At 43.2% G+C, this 25,897-nt stretch overlaps 1 protein-coding gene and 2 long non-coding RNA genes across 11 annotated transcripts in view; 2 read left to right on the forward strand and 1 right to left on the reverse strand.

Moving 5' to 3' along the window:
- SHOC1 (shortage in chiasmata 1) overlaps nt 1–220 on the reverse strand; it is a 91,853-nt gene extending 91,633 nt beyond the window's left edge. For 6 of the 9 annotated variants that reach the window (XM_053301041.1, XM_053301046.1, XM_053301042.1 and 3 more), the window contains exon 1: nt 17–109. The gene's annotated coding sequence lies outside the window, so the exon portion shown is untranslated. Of the gene's footprint in view, nt 1–16 lie in introns of all 9 variants that reach the window. The other 3 variants (XM_053301035.1, XM_053301034.1, XM_053301036.1) reach the window with 2 other exon arrangements.
- On the forward strand, nt 218–25,718 carry LOC128347034 (uncharacterized). The gene is made up of 3 exons (XR_008317347.1): nt 218–267; nt 17,231–17,335; nt 25,414–25,718. It is a non-coding gene; the product is annotated as an uncharacterized LOC128347034 (long non-coding RNA).
- LOC128347035 (uncharacterized) lies at nt 10,769–11,340 on the forward strand. Its single transcript, XR_008317348.1, has 2 exons — nt 10,769–10,844; nt 11,087–11,340. It is a non-coding gene; the product is annotated as an uncharacterized LOC128347035 (long non-coding RNA).
- Nucleotides 25,719–25,897: the final 179 nt, after the last annotated feature.

A 25,897-nucleotide genomic window follows, 5' to 3' on the forward strand; every position in this document is an offset into this window, starting at 1 on the left:
AATATTGATTAATTACATATCTGCCCATAAAAGGGGTGCCTTTTCCTCCCAAGGAAATCAGTGAAAGGCCAATATTAAAGGGTGACCTCACTTTTTGTCTGAACTGAAGTTAAGGCAGAGAAAGCCCAACAGGGGGCTGCTCCACTTCCCTCACATGATGCAGGAGCAATATGGGGTGTTGTTGGTGGGTGGGACTTGGACACAGGAGCCATTTTATGGCTGACTGTGTTAAAGAGGGAGATTAGCCAGAGCTTCCAGTGTGAGTAGGTGAGTGTTCTCACATACTGAAGGAACAGCCCCACTGGGAACCTTTGCTACTTGGGAAGAGGGAATTGTATTTAAAAAGAAGGAAGGTCCTCGGGAAACATTAGGCAGGCAGGTGCTACCTAGGTTTGCCTGTTTCTCAATACTTTCTGCTATGTACCTTTATGGTGCCTCCAAAATGTTTTCTGAATGAAAGCCAGATAGATGAACCTTATTACAATCTTTGACCAGTACAGAAGCAAGAAGGGGTGGGTGGTGGGGAGCACGATATCAGGTCCATATAATAATATAGCAACAATAACTTTACAAATATACAGTAGTATAGTAGATTACTCATTAGATGCCATCGTATATTCATTGCTATTTCACAAAACCTAGCCACATTATGAGTAACATGGGCTTGATGGTCTGTCTGAATGAAGGCTTCTCGCCAGTCGCAATGCAAGATTTGCTTTTGCTCGGTCTACCTCAGACTTTTCCTGCACATCCTCCAACATTTACAAACTAAAATAGGAGTGCTTATGTGTGTTTGTAACAACCCTCCTCTCACATCAGGGATCACTGATAGAGCTTCCCTCTCTTCACTGTTCCAGTTTTTTGAAGGCCTTTTGCACCTCCTGTATTCATTTGCTCTGTGGTGTTTATTTATTTAATGCCATTTCTATACCGCCCATCCAAAAATGACTCAGGGTGGTTCACAAAAAATAAAGTTTTAACATAAAACTCAAACCCACTGAAAACCATTAGCCAAGCTAAAAACATAGGTCTTTAGTCTGTTCTGCACTGAAAGAGGGTTTTTTGTTTGTGTGTTTTTTGTGAAAGCTATTTAGAGAGAACACAATTGCTCTAAAATACCCTATCGAGTGTGCCAAACAAACCTGACCAGCTGCAATGTGTAAAATGGCAGGTTGTATTCTTCATGGTGCCTTAGTATTCATGTGTGTATATTTATGTGCATGTACCCATAAAATGAGCAGCCGGATCTTTTACCAAGAAAAATACACAAGATATATATGTCTTCATATGCCATAGTATTGTAATTTTCAGTGCTTCATGTATGGAAATAGTACTGTAGATTCCTGAAGTGAAATATTCAAACTTCCTGCAGGACAATGAGTCAAATGTATCCTGTCCAGGGTACAAAATGGATCTCACCTGCTGTAGCATAAAAATGACACATTGTGTATATTGCATAGTGCTTTAGCATTCATGTGTGCACATTTGTGGGCACATGCACTAGAGTGAAGATGCATCTATACTACACTTAAAATAATTAACTTCTAAAGGCCTGAAGAAAGAATGCCGACTCTAATGCACATGTATGTGTACTGACAAAATAGGGTTGAAATCGGAGCAGAGATTTATTAGGGACAGGTGTTTGGAAAGGACTGTCTGTTCTAAATAGGGACCAATGTAGTTCATGCTAAGGACGAACAAATGTGTTTAGATGCAGGACTGGTTATTTTGTGTGTGCCTATTTTGCTTTTTCAGTTTATAAAACCTGTTCTAATAACATAAGTCTGATAACATAACTTGTTCCAGAAAGGAAAATTCTTAGGAAAGGAAAATCTTGATAATCCCCACAAACTGAGTAGGGATGTGCACGAACCAAGGTTCATGGACTGATTCGGCACCAAACTGGTTCAGACTAGGTCCGAATCTGTTCAGCACTATGGAGAGGGAAAGGGCAAGCGGGATCTGTAAGAAAAAGGAGACCTGCTCTCCGCTGCCATGTTCAGCTGCCTGCTGCGGTGGTGCTTGTCCCAAGCAATCCTGCGTGGCACTAGCACGCACATGGTGTCTGTGCATTGCTGTGCGCCATTTGTGTGGTCAGCATGGTGTTGCTGACCATGCAAATGGAACCCGTGCATGTGTGAACGCCATGTGAGTGCTGGTGCTGCATGGGGTACTTGGGACAAACGCCACCGCAGCAGGAAGCTGCATGCAGTGGCAGAGAACAGGTAAGGACCTGCTCTCTTTTTTAAAAAGATCCCACTCACCCTCCCCTTCTCCGCAGCACTGAACCTGTCCCTAAAACTGAGCACCATGTTCTTATTCATTTTTTTGCAGCAAGATAAAGAACGGCAGTAGCCTTCACAGCATAGGTCCATAGCTCTATGCTTTATTTTTTTTTTTTTTTTTGCTTTTTTTTTTTTTTTGCTGGGGTGTGGGGAGGATCCTGTTTCATTGAGTCACTGCTTGGAGTTTCATCCGTGAGGAATTTGTGAGCATCCTTTTCTCAACATAATCCTGATGGTCATCTGTGGTCAAAGGATCAGGTTGTAAAAGCTTATTTGAACTAATATTCAAATAAGTATTCAAAAAACTAGTATTTTAACTAGTTGCTGTGACTGACAGTCGTTTTGTGTGTGTGTTTGTGTGAAAACTAACCTAACATTGTACTTCTGTTTGTTTGCTATATATTTCTCATTTGAGGCATTTATATATATATGAGAACTGAATGATATTTGAGCAAAGTAGTGAAGAATTTGAGAGTTCTATTATCGAAGTTAAAAACTGATAAGATACCTCTTAAATGTGAAACTGCATAAATTTGGTTCTCTTTCTGCATATTTTGTGAACATAGGTTCAGAATTACTTGTTAATCTGAAAAATTGTTTCTCTGTGTCGCACATGAGAAGATACCTCAACGTGTTTTCAAAACTCAAATCTTGTGGTTTAAGTTTTAAGCACATACATAACTTCAGTACTAATAATTTATATACAATGCTTTCAGCGTACAAAGCACTTCACTTGTGTTATCTTCTTGTACTTCTTAACAGTATTATTCTCCTCATATTGCATTCAGTTCAAGGAAGCTAGGATTCAGTTACGCACTCCTGCATTCAGACTACATGATTATTCTTCAGGAGCACCTACATTTCTGACAATTTCACAGTGCAACCATATAAAACTAGCTGATCCCGCACAGAGTATCTGTGCGCTAGTACACTCAGCCCCTGCTCACCCGTTCCTTCCCCCTTGCCCATTGCTCTTTGCCACTCAGCTGTTCAGCCCCTCCACCCGCTTGCTGCTCGGCTGTTCATCCCCTCCACCGCCTCGCTTGCCTGGCAGCTGCAGGTCTGGGGTCACACTGGGGCCCATTCAACCTGCCATTTGGTCAGCAGGCAGGCCTGGAGAAGGAGGCTGCCCAGAGAAAAAGGCTGCACCACCCTCTCTGCCACCTGCTCAACCGGTCTCCTCACAAGGAGGACGGCCGTGGTTGGACTGCCTGCCCACCATTTTCTCTCTCCAGCTGGCCAGCCACTGCCACTGCTGCTTCCTCTCCCCCCACCCCACCCCACTCCCTGCCTGCCCACCTGTTCACCCTTTCCCCCTGCTGGCAGCTCGCTCATGAACTCTTGTGAAAGTTGCCACGTAAGGTATTTTCCATGAGTACGTCTTAGAGAATTATATATAGACATATTCTTAAGATGTTCTGGTTTTTTGCATAGATATTGAATATGTCTAAAAGCAGGCAGGGAACCTTATTATAAATGTCTGTCACATGACCTGTACTGAAAAAATCTAAGAGAGAAAATTAAAATTAAGTAATTATACATATTGTTTTGTGAATTATTTCTTTCCATGGAAACAGGAAGAGAGGGTAGAAAAAAGCCAACATCTACCACTCAGAACAGTTTTTTTTACTGACTAATCTAACTGAAGTGCTGTTTCCTCAAGATCTCATTGTTCATATTAATAACCTCTTTATATGTTTTAATGGCCTTTTTGTACTCACAGAATGATCACAATTCCCCCCATTCTTTCAGTGCACATCTACGTGTGGAATTATTCTTTTTTGTATAGAATCTCACTTGCAGCCTCATCCTATGCATTTTTATTCAAGTCCATGGAATGCAATAGAGCTTTCTTCCAAGTAAGTGTTTATAGGATCGCTACCTAAGTCCCGCAGGTGGTTTACCTTTGACTGGATCATGTCCTTTATTTGTAACTTAGGGATGATCTTTTCTCAACTAATTTTGGAGTGAAGAGCAAGGCTACCCTACCCATGCAAGATTTTTCTTTTCTCTGTGTAAATATATTTGATGCAGAGAGCCTGCGCACAGCGGAGGAGCAGGATCTTGCCTTTCCTCTGCTCTCACCTGACTGCACATTAGATGTCATGTTTGTATGAGGACTTGGATGCCTAGAACCCAACACACGTAGGACTCATTTAAGTGATCTGTACACTTTTATTTTGTAGTGTATAGATTGCAGTGACCAGGCCTATGCACACTGGGGTCATAAGAACATAAGAACAGCCCTGCTGGATCAGGCCCAAGGCCCATCTAGTCCAGCATCCTGTTTCGCACAGTGGCCCACCAGATGCTGCCGGGAGCCATAGGCAGGAGTTGAGGGCGTGCCCTCTCTCCTGCCATTACTCCCCTGCAACTGGTACTCAAAGGCATCCTGGTACTCAGAGGTCATTCAATATATGTATGACTGAATGCAAACATGAAGTGTATATGTCAGATGAGGGTGGTATGGGTGCACAACGGGGATTGGTAAGCTTTCTTGATCTTTATCTTGTCCCACAAAGTACACTGTGAATGAACTGAACTGAACTGAACACTGTGAATATTTGCATAAGGCTCTTCTTGGAGGTGACAGCATCCAGTGGAGTTATGCCTGATTTGCTCCCTTTATTTTTATGTTGTCTCACTGCAAGTTAATCAGAAGAATATCCCTTGAAGCATGAATCCATGTAAATATTTTATGAGTAATCCATCATGCACATGCACAAACTAGACTTAATAAATCGAATATAAAGAAGATTAGCCTTTTAGGGCAGTGCTGCAGAAAAGCTGACTCAAACCATGTAGAAAAATAAGGCACGTAGAACAAATTGGATCTATACAACATCCTTTAGTGGCAGCAACACATAGCCTAATTCATGGACACTTGGTTTCCTTTCTGATTTCCCTTTATCCAGTCCCTTCTCACAATGTTATAAAACTATGGATTTAAAGTAATATTAGTTGAATCAGGGATTTATGATTTTAGATATACTCTATTAATCTGTTTATTTCTGTTTTGTGTATACTGTGTGTGTGTGTGTGTGTGTGTGTGTGTGTGTGTGTGTATATATATATATATATATATATATATATATATATATATATATATATATATAACAGCAGAAGACATGACAGCCAAAGACTGTCCTTCCCTCATCAGAGCCTGGGGTAGCATGATTTGCTGCTCCCCCACAGCCTTCTGCTCCCCCAGTCTTCTCCCCACCCCATTCTGGCTCTTCCCACCCCGAGCAGTGGTGTACTGGAGGGACAGATCATAAGTGTTTTAAATAAATACATTCTTTTCCTCACTCCACCCTCGCCTACCCTTCTTCGGCTCTTTCCTCCATCTTCCCAGCATTTCCTTACCCCACCCTGTTCTGTCTCATCTTTCTCTTCCACTCCAGCCGGGCTCCCAGACACCCTACTCTGGCCATGCCCCTTCCCTTTGCTTCATCCGCTACTGCCCTCCTCCTCCACCACCTCTGGCTTTTCAGAAGTCAAGGGAAGGGAGTGGAAGAGGAAGTGTGGAGAAGGAGAGTAGACTGTTGGGCTACAGTGGCACTCTGCTCTCCTCCTCCACCCTTCCTCTTCTGCACCCTTTCTTTGGCTTTTGAGAAACCAGAGGTGGGAACAGAGGGGAAGGATAGTGGCTGTGGCTGCTGTGCCACCACCAGGTTAAGTTTGGGGGAAGCAGCAAAATGGCCAAGTTGGCTAGATGGGGTAGAGGCAGCCAGCAAGCAATCCGCCACCTGAAGTGGCTGCCTCACCCAGCTTCATTAGTGCGTATTGAGGCGTGAAAAGGAGTGCTTGTTGGAGATCCAGCTCCAGATTGCATGGACCTTTTGCACCAATAACCCTAGTGACCACTAGGGGCATTGGGAGTAGAAATAGTCAGTTAGGGTCTCCTTCTGTTTCCTGTTTATCTCTGCCCCTATGACCCCTCATTGAATAGAATGTACTCAGGAACCTCCTGGAACAGTGACTTCCTTCTTCTTCCCAAAATGCTTCCATAGGTCACTCTCTGACCACCATGTAGTCAGGGTATCGCTAGGGTATAGGTCTTTCCTACCATTGTGTCCTTCTAAATAAAATAGATTAGTTTAACCTTGAATGGATCTCCATTCTTATCATTTACCCCTGATACCTTATTAACTTCTGCTGTAATGGGAGTGAGTTAGCTCCTGAAATACTCTGCTATATATATATTGAAGTAGCCGGCCCATAAACCCTTACAGGTTTGGGCGCCCCAGGCTTGAACTTCAAATATTACTTACTACTTATATCCAACAGTGCTTGATCTTTTTATCCCTCACTTTCATTTCTCAGTGTGAATTTTCTTCACTTGGGTCCTTGGCACTCTGTTTTTTAAAAACATATTTGCAGAAAGGTCTTGAAGTGTTGCAGCTGTAACTTTCTCCCAGTTTAGCCCTTTCTCTCCTCTCTGCAGGATAGCTTCAAGTCCTTTGAAAAACAGGATTGTACTATTATCCCTAAACCAGCAATTCAAGTTTATTAATTTAAATTGTCAAAAAATAACAATGCACGTTTGGGTGCAATTTTTAACACTGCACGTGCTAAGATCTCTATGGATTTTATCCCTACTTTTCAACTCCAGTTCTAATTGCTAAAGTGTCATGTTTGGTTATTATGCTCAAAAAGTAAAACTGGCTTGCAATTTAGTGCTGAGAATTACAGTCATGCAAATGGAGATAAAAACCCAAATGCATATGTTATCTCTTTCTAGACTGTCTTATTTTAGGTCTGATTAGTCATCCTTTACAAACAGAAAATCTCTACGTATAGATTTATGGTATAATTTCAGTTTTGTTTAGCCTTATGCAATGCTTTAAAAGGCTACATGGTTCCCCCCCCCCCGACAACAAGACTGATTTTACAAATTGCCCTCATTAGCTGTGGGGGTTCAGCTCTGGCCTACAACCGCGGATAATGAGACCTTGAGTCAATGGGAATTGGGGGGTCAGGTTCCTTGAGGTTAAAAAAGGGCTAAAAAGCAGGGAGGAAGCAAAAATAAGAGCAATGCAGTACCATGACATGCTCTCCAGGTCCCCAGCTGTCCAGTAACCCCCAAACCCACATTTCCTCTGATTTTCTGTGGGAAGTCATGGGGGGGTGGTGGAGGTTGGTGAAAAAAGAGCCACAAAATGGCTCCCTGCTCCAGTGACATCAGAAATGGCAGTGGAAGTCATTTCCAGCCACCCAGGATAGGTGGATTTTATCTATTCTTTGAATCGTGGATCACAAGGTTGGATCTGTATAGCCCAACCCCAGATACATGAAATCACAGCTGCTGGGACCGTGGATAATGAGGGCCACCTGTACTGATAAAATAATATGTGTAAATTAAATTAATTAGTACAGTCAATGTTCAGTTTATTTTCAACTTGCCGTGCTGGCAGACTGTAAATATGGTGGATGAGGGCGAAATAGCATATGTCCGGGTTATCTGAGAGAGTGTATTTCTCTACAAGGGTGGTATAGAAATTGAATTAATAATAATAATAATAATACAAGATCACCACTCCTTATTAAAATCATCAGGAGTGGTCCGTCTTCGGGTGCCACCGGTTCATCTTGTGGTGACATGGAATCTTGCCTTCTGAGATGTCGCCCTTAGTTGTGGAATGTTCTCCCCATTTACATGAGAGGATTATCTTCCTTGTAGGCCTTTAAGAGAGCCTTAAAAACCCATCTTTTTAACCTGGCTTTTAATGCTATCTAGTTTTAATTTTAATCTGGTTTAAATGGTTTTTTTTAAAAAATTAATTGTTTTATTATGTGTTTTTTATTTTAATGTAAACCTCCCTGAGCCAGTTTAGGAAGGGTGGTATATAAATCAAATGAATGAACGAACGAATGAATGAATGAATGAATAAAGGGTTGTGTGGACTAAATTGTCACTCCTGGACTCCCCCACCCCGCTCCTACTTGCTATGGGCCGTGACCAGGTGAAAACAGTCATCAAACAGAGGATAATGGACACTGAGTGCCAGGCTGACCTAGTCAGGGTTCCATCCTTCCTGTCCTCGGAAAGGCTCAGATACTCTCCCTCCCCCGCCGCATACCTGTCACCGCTAGAAATCCCAAGCTTCAGAAGGGCTTATACCCTCGCCCGTTGTCATGCCCTTCCCTCCGCTGTATTGGAAGGCAAATACTGTAGGATCGCAATTGCAGAGAGGCTTTGTCCCTGTGACACTGGGGAGGTAGAAAGAAACCCCAGAACATGTACTGTACTTCTCTTTTGCCCCTTTTAAAGAGACATTTGTGCCAAGCTTATATTTCAGCTACTTTGCAAGTACTGCCCAAACCATGTCTATACCCTGTTGCTGCTTTCAGATGAAGACCTGGGCTTCACTGCCAGGTTCTGTGTGTCAGCGAGCAAGATCCGTCGGGTAGTGACTTCAAGCCATTCCCTTGCATCACCTCTGCATAGTTTTAAACCGCTGACTATGTTATCTTTTTTAGTGTTCCTATTTAGATGCCTTATTTTATATATCTTGTTTTAGCCACCACTTTTTGCAACATTTATGCAGCCTATATATTTTACATTTTATATCTTCATAATTTTTAAAATACAGCTGTTTAATAATCTCATAGCTACCCTCTTTTCTAAGGATAAGCAGCTTTATAGTATTATAATATAGCTTTATACCATTAGAGTAGTAATTTTAAAGTAATATAGTTTTATGGCTCCATAATTTGTTTTTATTATTTTATTATTTTGAATCATGCTCTAGTGTTCTATCTTATACTGGTCTTGGACCGTAATAAAGATGATTGATTGATTGACTGATAGATCGATCGATAGATAGATAGATAGATGAGGAAGCCATGATTCACAGCTCTTTTCTGCTAAAGCACTGCAGTGTTTGGTTTAATCTGTCAGTGTTATTTAATGTTGATGAATTGGCATAGCAATATTTGCTTGGAATGGAAGACACTGAGCCCTTTCTCACGATCGGTGAGAAAGGGCTCAAAGAAGAGTGGGGAGGAAGGCTGCTTGCACTTACCTCCCTGAAGACAATCCCTCTTGGCTACCTGTACATACAGATTGCCCATCCACATGATTGCTGGCAGGTGCCGGCAGCGGGGAGGGTTGGGTCTGGGACACTTTGTCCCAGCCCCTGGAACTCCCAGAGTGCACAGTGCATTATGGGGATCCCCCTGACACCAGCCAGGAGTCCTATAGCCTCTGAGCCCCAGCTGCAAGCACCAGGGCTAGCAGATGGTTAAACAATTTGTTCTAGTAAGAACTAATCAGCCTACTTTCCTTACACTGTTTCTACAACTGGACTAAATTTGGTTCAAATCAAGGTTCACAAGTTAGATCTCTTGCACCTAAAATGTTCATGCATCCACCATTTCGGATCAGGGTGGATGACATTATTACAAACTATACCTTTGAGGTATCCTTGTGTGATTCACTACAACTGTATCAAGTTTGGTTCAAATGGGTTAGACAGTCCTCAGGTTAGTGCACCTCAAAAGTTAACACGTCCACCATCTTGGATCAAGGTGGATGACATCATCACAAACTGCAAAGATAACCAAACAACCCACCGTGACTAGAACAATCGAAAAAGGAGTACTCAGACCATCAACTTAACTCCCACAATTAATTTATCTGATAGACGTATCAGAGACAAAGTGGCTTACACACTAGGTATGACAAAGCGCATAAAAATACATAACAAGAAGTCTTCCCCCAGATGTATAGTACAACTTCACATATGAGTGAAGACTCACATATGAGTCTTAAACAGGTGTATGAAGAACGCCTCTTTCCTTGATATTGTTGTATTCATATCTTCATAGCTGAATCTTGTGGTGTGTGGGAGATGTTCAGTTTGTGCGCAAGCGGAACGCACGATTAGTGTGATAGACCCTAACACAGGGAGTAAAAGGGACTTGACTTTTTTGCTACGTGCGATACCAAGTATATGCACTTAAATGTGCATGCCCCAAACTTTACATAGGTAAGAGTGTACGCAAAGTTAGATCTAGAGTCTTGGAACATAAATCCAGAGTGAGGACAGGTCATTGTGAGTCACCCATAGTAGCCCATTTTTTCGAAAAGGGACATACATGTGATGAATTCTTTTTTTGTGTGTCCTTTTTAAATACACACCACGAAGATTCAGCTATGAAGATATGAATACAACATTATTAAGGAAAGAGGCGTTCTTCATACACCTGTTTAAGACTCATGTTGGAGGTCTTAATACTAATCAAGATCTTTTGTGTTTTTTGGGAAAACAGTAGGAATAAGATGTATGTATACAGTTATTTTGGAATATCTATGGATGCTGCTATCATGAGTTTTACAGAATCAGGAGAGAAAGAAGAAGCTACTTGATTTATTTGGTAAAAGGACACAGCTGTGGGTTATTAGAGCTTCGCGTGCTTAATTGGGGATCAGTTTAAAAAGGAAGGGAGTACGTAGGGAGTGTAAGCATGTCTCCACAGGCGTATTAGTCTAAACACTGTGGTAAGATAAGGCCAGTATCAGAATGAAAGCATACATTGCTTATACTTAGAATGGTGAGTGTTTTGAATGGGATCTGTATTTGGGAGAAATAGCATTTGGCAGGGGACTGAATAGAGATGAAAGTTCTATGATGTGTTGCGTTGTTTTCTCGTCTAGGTATATCTGAAGAAGTAACAATCAGTTATGATTAATATCTGGAAAATCTGTAATATTGTATACCATTTGGTGTATTGCACCTGGACTTGGCTTTGAAAGTGTATGATTAAATTATGCATATTGTCTCCGCTTGGAATAGATGGAGAAGGAGATGTATCACCACATTACTGCATTATGAAGAGGAACACCCTCCCCACTGGATTCCACGGGATTTGTATCTACTGTGGACTAATAGCTCTACAGGATAAGAACTGTTTATCCCAATATGTGAAGTTGTACTATACATCTGGGGGAATACTTCTTGTTATATATTTTTATGCGCTTTGTCATATCTAGTGTGTAAGCCACTTTGGCTCTGATACGTCTATCAGATAAATTAATTGTGGGAGTTAAGTTGATGGTCTGAGTACTCCTTTTTTATTGTTCTAGTCACGGTGGGTTGTTTGGTTATCTTTGTAAGTATTGCGTGACTCCTGTTTTAGTAACATCATCACAAACGACACCATTGGGACATCTCTATGTGTCCATACAGCTGTAGCAAATTTGGTTCAAATCAGTTAAACTGTCCACAATTTAGTGCACTTACTGTCAGCAATCTGGCCACCCAGAAGGGAAGTCCAGGAAGATAGTCCACAATACAAACTGAACTGCAGAAACGTAACACAGCTCAGAATAGTTCTTTATATCAGGCTCGGGCTGAAAGCTGTCAACACGAGGGTTAACAAATGTTGTCTTCCAGCGGCTAAGAAAGCTGTTGACATGCTTTATAGTCCAAGCTGATAACTCTCAGCTGGCAGGGTTTCAAGGCTTATCAGCCCTCTGCAAGAGGCATTTACTCCTCCTGATAGTTTCCAGCTGTGCTCTCCGCCTTGTGACATGCCATTGCTGTGGAGTCAGTGGGAGTTGCCTGCACAGCTCATCCTCCAGTCTGTCTGTCACTGTCTCCGCTGCCCCAGACTGCTGTGCCTGCTCCGAAACATCAGCCGGACCTTCCTCAGCTGTCTCTTGGGAACTGACAGCTGGGTTCTGCCCCTCAGGCTGAAAGGCTGTCAGCCTCCCCTTCCTCCTCACTATCTGAGATCGAGGGCGTGACACTTGTGCCTCAAAATGTACATATCCGCCATCTTGAATTGGGTTGGATGACATTGTCACAATCTACGCCATTGAGGTGTCCCTATGTGTCCCTACAGCTGTAGCAAATTTGGTTCAAATCAGTTAAGCGGTTCACAAGTTAGCCCACTTGTGCCTCCAAAGTTTATATGTCCGCCATCCTGGATTGAGACACATAGAGACAAAAACTACATCGTTGAGGTATCTCTATGTGTCCCTACAATTGTACCCGATCTGGTTCATATTGGCCCAGGCATTGCAAACTTGATTGGGGGGGGGGGGGACACACACAGACACACACACACAGAATGCCGTGTGTCCGCACCCCCCCCCAGCTTAATGATCTCATAAGCTTACTGGAAAATAGGCTAAAAAATGCGCAGAAGGCTCCCTGCACTTCGCACTCGGCAAGGCAGGGAGCGGGCGGGCGGGCGGACGTCTCGCTGCCGCCAGACCGAGCGCGGTTTCTCCTCCGGTCCGGGCGAGATTTAAGTGGGCTTCAGCGGCAGCAGGGGGCTTCGAGGGGGCGGCAGGGAAGCACCCTGCCGCCCCCCGATTTTTAAAATGAGGAGGAGCAGAGCCATAATTAGTAATAGAAGCGGGCGGCGAGGGATCCTGCCGCCCGGATTTCTTGCAATATTTACGGCGCCAAAGCAGCAAAGGGCGGGAGGGGTAAGTAAAGCCCCCCCCGCCCTTAATGGAACCCCCCACCCCAGCTCCGAACCACAGCTCCGCGGTCCGGTGCACACCACTACATGTTTGAGGTACTGCTGATAAGCTACCAATTTCAAGAAGTTCCTTCTACTATCTCCAGCAGCTGAACTTTTGGTTCCTAATAGTGTTCACACATTGGAGTTCGAAGGTTATGTTTTTATGATACATAGAGCCTGCACTTATATTATGACTTATTCTATTACAACTACAGTATATAAGCAGGGTTTTTAAGCTATAAGTAAACATTCAGATGTCATTTGAGTTCTAAGATAAAAATGCCAAGCTTTGTTGATACACTTCAATTGCTGAATAATACTCAGCTTCTTTAATGCTGTTTGTGCTTTAGTAAGCCTATTAAAACCCCTTTTAAATTAAATCAGTATTAGCAGACATGATGAGATGCCTTAGCATCTTTTCCTTCTTCCACACAGTAATAAGATGTCTTGTGTAAAGGTAAAGTGTGCTGTTGAGTTGCTGTCGCCTCCTGGTGACCACGGAGCCCCGTGGTTATCTTTGGTAGAATACAGGAGGGGTTTACCATTGTCATCTCCCATGCAGTATGAGATGATGCCTTTCAACATCTTCCTAGATCGCTGCTGCCCAATATAGGTGTTGCCCATAGCCTGGGAAACATACCAGCTGGGATTCGAACCGGCAACCTTTGGCTTGCTAATCAAGTCATTTCCCCGCTGTAGATAACTGAATTCCTATGAGGTTTGTCTTATTCTTATTTATTGAAAGACTTACTGGTCTGATCCTTTCGGCAGGTTTCTTCCACCTTTAGTTGAAGTTTCTTGATATAATCACTATCACATGGCAGTATATTGATATCTATAAATGGAGTTCCTATTTATTTTTCATCTGCATAGTTTATGTCAGCTTTTACTGTTGCATCCTTGTTGCCTCAAAACTCTCCCTGTTTGTAAATTGTTTGTCCCACTCATGGAGGTTCATGGCACCAAAGGAAAGGACAGAGCTGAAGAGGTCCCTGCAGACAAAAATGACCCCTGGGTATTCTGGTACATCCTGTTTTTAAAGCAAGAAGTTCTAAATAGAACTAATACAGCCTATTTTCTACTTACTTCAACATTCAAGTGTTATGACCCTTATTATTTCTGTTTCCAAGAAGGCAAATTGCAATAAAAATGCCCCAGTCAGGACCCCCAGGATCCCCTCCCATCTCCTGTAAGCTTTGTTTGTATTGAACTGTAAACACATGAGTTCTAAATGGTTGCTGCTTATATCTGAGTGGCCATAACCAATATGATGGATTTTTATATCACTGTTAGGATCCCCTTAGCGCCTCCCCCCACCCCCGGTAATATAAGTTTGGTTTGTATGGTACTGTAATTATATGGTTTCTAATGGGGTGGTGTTGCTTATACTTTGAGAGACCATTCCTTTGTTTCAAGATGGTAGATCACAATAAAAAATACCTCTGCCTGGCTCCTCTAGAACTCTCTCCTGTATACTATATGTGGTCTGTATTGGACAATAAACACAAAAGTTATTGAGGGGCACAAACACACATTGACATAGTGATCTCATAAGCCTTCTTCTCTTCAAAAAGAACCCCCCCCACACACACAAATCAAGGGTATCGCCCTGAATCTGCCAGTGAATATTGAGAGCAGAGGTCAGCTGTGAGCTGTCACTCATCATAGCTGGGGATCTGTGAGCTGTCACTTATCATAGTTAAGGAAATCAAGTAGCTTGCCACTTGCTTTCCTTCATCCTGGGGCTGAAAGCAAGGAGAAGTATGCTTGGAGAATTGTGTTCAGAGGATGTGTGCCCTCAGGTATGTGCCCTCACAAAGCTCAAAGAATAATTAAACTGTGCACTCTGCTGTGCATGTTCTCTGAGCCTAGTTTATTCTCTTCAAAGATGCCTTTAAATTGCAGGGGGTGTTCCTTGTCACAGTTTTAAACCCTTTGTCAGTGCAGGACTAACTCAGCCCTGCAATCAGTGTAGCATTGGATCATTGCCCTTTTCCACTCGAGGTGAACAGCAATGAGCCACCCTGGCCTACTTTGCTGGGAGCCAGTGCTGATGCTGATCAGTGCTAATGCCAGTGCTCCATGTGGAAGCCAGTGCTTATGCAATCTCACCCCTTCTCTGACCCTGACCCTCACCAGGTCCACCCCTGCCTCCTTCACTGGCCCAAGCACTGTTCTCCCCCCTTGCTGCTGGCGCTCAGCACGAAGTGTGCCTCTGGCAGTGCCCACTAGCTTCTTCTCTGTGCTGCTGCACTAAACCAGCTCTCTCACTTCCCTCCAGTATTAAACTTATCTGTGCTGCTGTACCAACATCAGCTCACCCGCCACCCCCACTGGCTGTCTGTTCCCTCCAGCACCAAAATCTTTTCAGGGACAAAGTAGACAAATTTTAATGTTTCGAGGGGGGAGGCAGTGGAGAGAGAGAAAGCACAGAGACTAGCTTCTCCTCTCTGCTGTTGCATTGCTAAGTAGAAATGTGCAATTCGATTTGGGTACAAATCAATTTGTACCCAAATCTAGCTGATTAGGGTGATTTGGAGACAGAACAAATAGCCCCTGTGGTCCATTGGCAAGATTCAGGTCTAGATCGAATCATGCCTGATTCGATATGAATCAATTCAGTATTTGGAGCCCTCCTATTAATTTCCCCAGATTCTCAGCTTTCATTTTTTTAAAAAGCTAAGCTCTAACCCTTGTAGAAGTAGAGTTATGGAAGAAAATGTGTGGTCACTATTTTTCGAATATTTGGATTCTTTGGTGTATAATAACTTTTCCTCTATGAATCCCTATGAGGATCCATTACACACCTTCATTTCTTCTATTCATTTTGACTGTCTTTGGACAGTGCCAACTGCCACGTGCCAACCACAACCCCTTCCCACCTGCAAGGCAATGGGGTATTACTCAGTTTATGTTCTAGGATTCCCCCCCCCACAAGTGTTTAGAGTTTTTGGTGTCTAATAACTTTTCTTCATAATGAATACCTATGAAGATTCATTATACACCAAAGAGTCTAAACACCTCAAAAATTCCTAAAATATAAATTGACTGCCCAGTGGCTTGCGGGTTGGGGGGTAGTTGGCAATGGGATGCCACTAATTCCTCACCCCACCTGCAAAGTAGTGGGGTCAAAATGAACAGAAGAAATGAACGTGTGTAATGAAGACACCAAATAATCTAAACACTTCAATCTTCCTAAAAAATAAACGGAATACCCCACTGCCTTGCACTGTCCAATGACAGTCAAAATGAACAGAAGAAATGAAGGTGTGCAATGACTCCTCAGGGATTCATTATGAGGAAAGGTTATTATACACCAAAGAATCCAAACACTTGAAAAATAGTGACCACATTTTGCTTCATAACTCCACTTCTACAAGGGCTAGAGCTTAGCTTTTTTTAAAAATGAAAGCTGGTGGTCCATGTTAGGGTTAGGATAGAGCAACTTCGAATCTCCATTATTTCCTATGGCAGAAATATACAAAATCAGTAAAAACTAGAAAAAGCCATTAAATATCAACAAAGTGCCCCACTGCCTTGAAATATGGGTGGTAGGTGTCACCCATGGGGACCTACCCACCACCCAAATTTGGTGCCCCTTGGTCCTTTATAAGTAGTCCAAATCAATCTGATACTGAATCGAATCAAATCCAAATCGAATCTAGAGTGATTCGGGGGGACAGATTCGGACACAAAACAAATCAGGGGTGATTTGATTTGGGCACAAATCGAATAAAAAAATAAATTCATGCATATCCTTATTGCTAAGCTAGTGCCACCATTCACTCCCTCCACTGTCTCTTACCTCTAGCACCAAATTTTTCTGATTTGCCTCTGGGCAAGTTTGGTGCTGGAGAGAAGAGACAACGGGAAAGGGAGAGAGCTGGTCTTGGCGCAGAAGAGAGGCCAGTCAGTACTGCCAGAGACTTGTTCTATGCTGCCTTGTGCTGTGCAAACAGCTGGCAGCAGGAGCTCACCCAGTAGCTGAGGCTGGCAGTGAGGAGGAAGAGGGGTGGGCAGCACCTGGACTGGAGGTGGGGCTGGGGCCACCCCAGAGGGATGGGGTGCCAAGGAATTAAAAAGACTGCAAACGGCAGAGTTGAGATGAGTGGCAGCAGCAGGTTGGTGAGATGATGCGTTGGTGAGATGATGCAGCAGGTTGGTGAGTGGGACAGGGTGGGGTGTCCACACTTGCTGACTCGTTGTGGGGTAACCACACTCATGGTATACCTGCCACCTGAGGCCCTTGCCTAACCTGGCCTTATGGGAGAGCCTCCTCTGAATCAGTGGTAAGTATAACTGTCTTTTACAAAGTGCAGGGAGGAGGGGGAAATTGTAGTTATTGCTGTTTCAATATACATTTGTATACACCCATATAAAAAGTATCTGATCTCCCCACCTTATGAACCTATATATTTTCAATTAGTGGCTCTAATTAAAAATAATGATTCTCTTATGTTTAGCATGGGGAGAGCAACTGGTCCTATTGAACCCCTGCACAGCATTCCTTCACTGGCTGTTACTGGTGTCTAGTGTTTCTTTTTAGACTGGGAGCCCTTGGAGAACAGGTAACTCTCTCTCAAATGCAATATATGCCATTTTAATTTTGTTGCTGCTGCTGCTGCAAGGGCTTTTCCATACCTACAGCTGCTATGAAGGTTGACTTGACTTTGTCTTGTGGTCTCAAACCAAAGAGGTTGCTCACCATCCCAGTCATCCCCGACCTTTATGCATTCCTTCTACTTTTCTGTATCTTATTCCAGTGGTGGAAAACAGCTTAGCATGTGTTGCTGTTCTTAAAGCAGATGGAGTGGCTCTGAGATAGCCTGAAATCTCAGCAGGAGGAATCTACTTATACCTTATTCTTAGCCTTGTAACTACTAGCTCTACCAAGTAGTGAGCAGCAGGGGGAGAGGAAATAGGTTACAATAGTTTACAGGGAGGAAACCATGCAAATCTTGCCTTTTAACACAGGGAAATATAGAAGGATAAATAATTGGTTTGTGGTATTCCTATCTAAAATACCACTGCAGCTGCCTGAAAGTGGAGAAATGTGGCACTACTTCAACCAGTTTCAATTGACAACCCCGAGAATGCTCTGACTACATTGATTTCAGTAAATGTGTACAATGCAATAGGCTTGTTCTATCTGTTGGAAGTGAAGGACTATGTGCTGTCTCTTGTCTCAGTGACAGTGGAGGACAGACTAGTGAGTCAGAGGGCTAGAGGGGTCAAGACACTGGTCATCCCTTCTCTACTGCTCTCACACTATCCCTTTGGAATGTAGATTGCTACTCTCAGGGATACTTCCTTCCTTCCTTCCTGCCTTGTCACTTCCTCTCTCCCTTCTCTTCCCTTCCTTCTACCTTGCAACATGCAAGCTCCTCTCTCTGCACCATATGTGCAGAGATGCAGAATCCATCTGCATCCAGCTAGCCAGTCAGATTAGGGATCCTAACTCCTCACTTTCATATCTAGAATGGAGTTCTCTAATAAATACCATTTATATTGATTTGAAACTATGAACTGGCTCCAGGTTACTTTACTCTCAGCATACACACATGCCTAACTAAATTCCGCTGTGTTGTGCCTCTGTGCACTCTGCTATAATGAAAAACAGTTTCTCTTACCAGAGAAAATTCCCAACACTATCATTAATTGTGTTGGCAAAGTATCCTACCCAGTTTCAGGAGCTGTGTGCACTCCTGATTTTTGGTCATGTGTGAGTTTAAAGCTAAGTTGTAGGAGGGTAAAGTGATCATGTGGGAGGTGGGCGCAGACTCTGACAGCACCATCCTACTCTGCTCTTTTATCCAGCATATTACCAAGGTAGGAGGAAACGCTGTTGAAGTTTGCTCCCGCCTCCCACACAATCACTTTCCTCTCCTCTGACCTAGTTTTTTTGTTGGAGTTTGTAATTATTTAGCAAAGTGCCAAGGAACTACCACTCCAGTTACAGAGTGCAGAATTTAGTTTTTGCAGCTATTTAAGGAACACACATGGGGATAACTGAAGAGTCTAAATTGATTTATTGGTGAAGTACATTTCAGATAGGAGAGACCTAGCCTATCTGTCAGCTATATAATGATTAGGTAGGGAGAGAGAGAGATGTTTCCATATTCTCTCTAGGAGAAAAGGAAGAGGACTGACTCACTACAGGAAGTCAGTTTTGAGGAGTCAAAGCAGGGGTCATAGAGTAGAGGCAAGCAGGGACAGGTAAGGAGACCTTCAGTAACTAATGTAACTCTACTCTCAATGCCCTAGTGGCCATTAGGATAGTTGGTGCAAAAGATCAATGCACTGGAACTCTGTCTCCAACATTTTTTAACTTGCACACAACTGGAAATCAGGAGCATGCACAGCCCCTGAAACTGTCCTACTCAGTTAATTACCATCAGAACAAGCCTAATGTCTGCTACAGATGGGAAGATATAGGTCAGATGTGTCTTGCCTTTGAGAAGAGATGTATGTCACAATTGCATCAGATTACCACTGCTAAGCGTCATTTATTTATTTATTTATTTATACATTTTATATCCCGCTCTTCCTCCAAGTAGCCCAGAGCAGTGTACTACATACTTTTCTCCTCACAACAACCCTGTGAAGTAGGTTAGGCTGAGAGACAAGTGACTGGCCCAGAGTCACCCAGCAAGTATCATGATTGAATGGGGATTTGAACTCGGGTCTCCCCAGTCCTACTCCAGCACTCTAACCACTACAGCACGCTGACTGTCTGGATACACATATAGTGCAGGGAAGCCTATATTCTAAAATGGGTGAATCACCTAGTGTGATTCCAAATTGAGATAAGTGTAATAGCAGGGTCAGTTGCTTCCTCCTAACTGAGCAAAGAAGCAGCATTCAGAGTGGTGATTCTCTTATATTTAGCAGAGAGAGAGCAACTGTCCCTTCCCAGTCCCAGCACAGCATCCCTCCAGTGGCTGTTGCTGGTGTCCGTGTTATGTTTCTTTTTATATTGTGAGCCCTTTGGGGACAGGGAATCATCTTATTCTTTTTTCTATGTAAATCCCTCTGAGAACTTTTTTTGTTGAAAAGCTATATATAAATCTTTGTGATAATAATATTCATAATTGAATATCGATTCTAGGGAAATTTAACATTCAGGATTTTGTTGATCAGCTAACCAAGTTTGAGGCTCTTTGCTGCGGTGAAATGCCTGTTCAGCATCATGAATGGCTCCCATTCATTAGTGGGTCCTACTCTGAATAGTTAAAAATACAAGATCGGGGTAAAGGAGTAAAGATCACAAAAACTGACAATGGCAGACCTCATCTGGCCATTACATAGGCAATCTAATGCATGTACCCCACACTGTAAGGCAGTGATCTTCATTATTTTTGAAGTGGGAGCTACTTTGGCAAAAAACCTTGAATGTGAGAGCCATTTCCCACAGTGTTGACCTCTAGTCTATATACTGTGCTTTTCTCAGTCCGGGGATGGCCCTTTATTAAGCAAGACAGAAATTAAGAAGTCTGGAGCACTGGGAAGGCTTACACTTCTCAACACTCTCTTCATGCCTTCCAAGATGATGCAGGTACTCTAGGGCTCTGTTTCCCTTAAATGAGCCTCCTGGTGTTGGGCACAGCACAGCACTGCACAGTGGGAGCAGTCATCTTCTTGTGGTGCCAGGGGGACTGTACAGAGTATTTGACTTCAACCAAAGCTTCACACAGACCATAAACAGTTAGTCAAGGAGACCAGCAAAGGTCATCCACCACTGGCTCCCTGGCCTTACAATGAAGGACACTGCTGTAGTGCATGTCACCATCTGTAAGAAGGGTGCAAAATGTTGCCTACATTTTTCCAGGTCTGCCTGTATATTAACTTAGCGCAGAATTTCCTTTCTGATCTCCCATGAGATTTCCACTCTGAAAGATCTCAGCATAAGACATTCATAAAATGATCCCAAATGTCAAAATTCCCTTCAAAGCTACCTTTAAGTGTGTAAGGCTAGTGCAGCATGGCTTCTTCCCCTGTTGCTCAGTAACATTGAAAGTCTGAGGTTACACATGAGGGGTCCATGGCTGTGGTTCCTTCCCATGCCAGTGTCACCTTGCCCAGGAAATAAGGATTGTCACATTGTCATGGGTGGACTTCTTCTGTGTGACCTCAGCAACATGAGAAAGAGCCACATTGCAGCAGGTCCCAGACTGCTAAAGATCATACTAGAAGGGGCCCAAAAATTCTGTCCCAGCACATGACAATAGAGCTCTCAAGCTTTCAATTTTACACATTTTCTACATGGAAGGCATTGAAAGTTTTTCACAGAAATGTTTGCACAGACACACTACAGCCTTGTTCAGACAGACATTTATTCATGTAGAAATGAGTATTTGGAGCCAGGGTTCAAGCCCACTGGGTTCAAGCCCACTGTCCCTATCCTTGACTTCCACACCTTCAATAGTCCAATTTGCACAGAGCCTTAAACATGTATTCCTGAGCATATGTAAACTCCCATAAGTGTGATCCATGCTCTTCATTTTTCCAGGGTACTAGTTAAAAATTTGAGACCCTATATCTTTTCATGTCTATGTGTAGGCTCTGTACAAATGGCACAGTGGATGTGTGGTGGTTGACAGAAAACCCGTGAGTGTGACTTGTCCCGTGCTCCCATGTTCACTTTGAATGTTTTAGCAAGAAAACATTTAGGAAAAGTGTGAAAACTGTGTCTAGATATGCAATGACTATTGTATTTATAAATATTGTAATTATTTTTGGTATATGCCCATACGCTGGAAAGCTACAGTACATGAATGTGCCAGGAAATAGACATCTGTTTGAGAGTCATAAATTATTCTTTTTATACAGGTTTTATGAAAGTGGTCTGTGTGTTGAACATTTGTAATGTGTACAGTATAGCACACTTGATGCAGCAAGGATTTCTGTGCATTGTCAAACGATCGCTTTTTTCATTTTTAGTTGTAGTGCTTGTGGTGTTTGTTTGTTTTGGTTGGGAGGGGAGTGCCAAAAGAAGAGACACATCTGCACTGGCATGACAAAATAGCTTGGTTTAACACTTTTTAGGTAACTGCAAGATTTCTTTGTAACCATGAAGCAGGCTGGTAGACGGCTTGAGCGTCGTTGACGGAAAACTCAGAATGAATGTGACCGAACACAAGCTAGAGTCCATATTAGGGCCTACTCTATGGTGGTGATGGCGGCGGCGAAATCTTACTTTTCCGCCACCATCGCGTCTGCTCAATATCATCCAATGGAGCTTTTTCAAGTGGTTCAGGGCCTCCTATGTGAAGATCCCAAAGACCATCAAACAGAACCCTCGGCAGCCCACTGTGACTAATTTGCATTACATTTTGCAGATAAAATTGCTCGCATCCGTTCTGACTTGGATGCTAAAATTTCTGAGGTACCAGAACTGGATGTTGCCAATGCACCATCTGGTCTTGTTATATTGGATGGTTTTCAGACTGTGTTGCCTGAGGAGGTAGACAGGCTGTTTGGAGGGCTGAGGCCTACCATGTACGTGTTTGACCCTTGCCCTTCATGGTTGGTGAAGGCTTCTAGGGAGGGACTCGGTCCATGGGTGGTGAGGCAGGGGTGGTGAATGCCTCACCAAGGCAAAGGTGGTGCCCCCTCAGCTGAAGGAGGCAGTCATTAGGCCCCTCCTAAAAAAGCCATCATTGGACCCAGATGACCTGAATAACTTTTGTCTAGGTTCTAACCTCCCCTTCTTGGGCAAGGTGTTGGAGAGAGTGGTGGCGACTCAGCTCCTGGCTGCCCTGGATGAATCTGATTACTTAGATCCTTTCCAGTCTGGCTTCCGACTTGGATATGGGATGGAAACTGACTTGGTCATCCTAGTGGATGACCTATGCCAGGAGATAGAGGGAGTGTGACTCTGTTGATTCTCCTGGACCTCTCAGCAGCTTTCGATACCGTTGGCCATGGTATCCTCCAGGAACATCTCTCCGAATTGGGTCTTGGGGGCACGATTATACAGTGGCTCCATCCCTACCTTGAGGTTTGTACTTAGAAGGTGGTGCTGGGGGTGCCTGCTCCACCCTCTGGTCTTTGGCCTATGGGGTGCCACAGGGATAAATTCTGTCCCCTATGCTGTTTAATATCTACATGAAACCTCTGGGAGAGGTAATCTGTAGGTGTGGGCTGTGGTGCCATCAGTATGCTGCGGTGCCATCGATATACCCAGCTCTACTTATCTTTTAAGTCAGCAGACACCAGGGAGGTTGTGGATGCTCTGAACCAGGGTTTGGAGGCTGTTCTGGACTGGATGGGGGCAAACAAGCTGAAACTTAATCCCAGTAAGTGCACTGGGTTGGTAAAACTGATCATCTGAGTAGTAAGGTAAATCTGGACTTGGACAAGGTCACATTCCCTCTAAAAGACAAAGTCTGCAGCTTGGGAGTATTTCTGGACCCGACACTGTCCTTGGAGACTCAAGTGGCAGCAGTGTGCAGAAGTGCCTTTCACCAGCTACAGCTGGTATGCCAGCTGTGACTCTACTTGGAGAAGTCAGACCTGACCTCAGTCACTCATGCTTTGGTAACATCCAGATTGAACTAATGCAGTGCGCTCTATATGGGGCTGCCCTTGAAGACTGTTTAGAAGCTTCAGCTGGTGCAGAATGCTGCTACAAGGATGCTTGTGGGTACAAGTCGCTTCACGAGTGTCACACCCATCTTGTGGCAGCTTCATTGGTTACCGGTCTGCTTCCAAGCTAGATTCAAGGTGCTGGTCTTGATCTTTAAAGCTCTACACGGCTTGGGGCCAGGGTATCTGTCCGACTGTATTCACCCATCTGATAGGTTCCTTAGTTTTTGCAATTCTTAGTTTTTAGTTTTTCAAAATAACTTTAAATTTTAAATTCTGTAAATCTGATTGTGGTTTTAGCTTGCATTTTTAACTTGTTTATCTTAATTTTATTAGTCTGATTTTTTACATTGTAAATATTTTATAAATGTTGTGAGCTAACCTGAGCGGTAGTGTACTGGAGGGGCGGGGTATAAATATTTTAAATAAATGAATGAGTAAATAAGATAACAATATCTGGAATGAGGAGAAAGTCTAATCTGCAGGGTTTAGGGCTGAAACTGCCTATTATGACCTCAATGTGACTGCTGTCAAAAGCAGCCACCACAAAACTCCTCCTTTTTTCTGTCCTGCAACATTTAGTCAGGCAAAACCTATGACATGACATTATTGTCTTGTGAGTTTCTGCCTTCCCCTTCTTTGGCTGGGAGGGAAGGGGAGTTTGCAATCTTATGATGACACATCACATATTTCACCTGACTAGAAAGAACTGCACTGCAGCCATGTCAGCTGACAATAAAAGGATGTAGTAGTCATGAAACAGCCATATAGTTCTGACCAAAGTCTCTTGTTACTATATACCCTTTTTAAAACCAAGAGTCAGGGTTAGGAATTCCTCATTATGGAAATGTAATGATGTGTTTGTGTGTGTAAGCCTCAGATAGTAAATATATTTCTTAGCAAATCAATGTACATACAATGTACATACATACATATTGCAAGTATGTTATTCCATACTTGCAATAACAACAGTAAAGTGTTGCGAACATATAAGTATGGTGGAGAAAAACTATTTGTTGCAAACAACATGCAGGCAATTCCAACCAGTATGTATAGGTCATGTGGAACTGGAGACATTTCCTCATAACTGTCATCTTACCCTAGACCCAAAACAATTTGTCAAAACATCCTTCTTTACTCCTTCACATAATTCCCATGCCTACAAATATGCAACTTTCCTGACAGCTCAGGAGGAGATACAAATGATATATTCATGGGAATGCCAAGGCATATAGGTTCCCTGAAGGTTCAGTATTTAAGGGGTATTAGCCTGAGCAAGATCAGAGAAAGGGAATAGTTCAGTTGGCTCTCGTCACGTATAGAGCAGAGCCACATTCCAGGTGGCCGATAGGGATGTGCATGAACCGGTTCGGTGGTCTTTTTCTGGACTGCCAAACTAGTTCAGAGGTCCGGCGTTATGACCAGCTCAACGGCAGAGGGGTTATCTTTAAGGAGCAGGGAGGGTGCCCTTACCCCACCCCCCACCGGTGCTGCTGCCAAAACCACATGCGTCGGGCACTTCCGGTTTAACGCTGAGCAAGGCTGCAAGGAGGTATGCAGCAGCCCCGTGCCAGTGGTGGGGATGGGATAAGGGCACCCTCCTTGCTCCTTAAAGGTAACCCCCCCCACCACTGAACCATACGACAGATGGTTTGTGCACATCCCTAGTGGCGAATTCTCATCCTAGTGAAGAGAATAGATGTTACATAGCAGCGGTGTTAAGTGGCCCTCACTCTTAGTTACCTGTAAATTGAGGTAATTGAGAGGATGGTGGCCTCCCAGCTCCAGGCAGTCTTGGAGGAAACTGATTATCTAGACCCATTTTAGAATGGCTTTCGGGTGGGATATGGGATGGAGACTGCCTTGTTCAGCCTGATGGATGATCTCTGTTGTTCCTTTTGGATCTCTTGGCGGCTTTCGATATACTATCGACCATAGTGTCCTTGGAGTGTCTGAGGCGGTAGTGGGTGGGAGGCACTGCTGCTGTTGTTCCTCAACATCTTTTGGTGGTGTCAACTTTGATGCAGAAGCCACTTGTTTTTTCTTTTGTCTCTCATAGATTTTTGTCCATCAAAGATCAAGCTGCTTCTCCCTACCTTTTAATGCTCATGCAGAGAATGCTGGCTAGAGGTACAAGTAACACTATTGCCCGCACTTGTGCATTACTCACACTTGGAAGCCTCTGCAGTATTTTAACTTCTTCAGCAGAAGATTAAAGGACTGACCATACTTGGAATTACATTTTGTTTTGATTTATAATTTGCTAAACAAAAAAGGGACTTTTCTGTTTATAACCTAACAATGTTCTCCTTGTAATAATTCTTAAGTAAGTAATAATTACTTAAGTACATAAATGGGGATTTAAAACCACCTGCTCTTGTGTTAAAATTATGTTGTACCCTGCATTGACTTTATTCCCCTCATCTCCCCTCTCAGCATGCAAAAATCTGTAGAGCCCACAGGGCATATTTATGAAAATACCCTACGTGGTGGTATATGCTATCTAGATGCCTTTATTTTAAAACATTTTACCATCATCTGTT

The sequence above is a fragment of the Hemicordylus capensis genome, chromosome 2 (assembly GCF_027244095.1).
Source record: "Hemicordylus capensis ecotype Gifberg chromosome 2, rHemCap1.1.pri, whole genome shotgun sequence".
In the NCBI taxonomy this organism is placed as follows: domain Eukaryota; kingdom Metazoa; phylum Chordata; class Lepidosauria; order Squamata; family Cordylidae; genus Hemicordylus; species Hemicordylus capensis.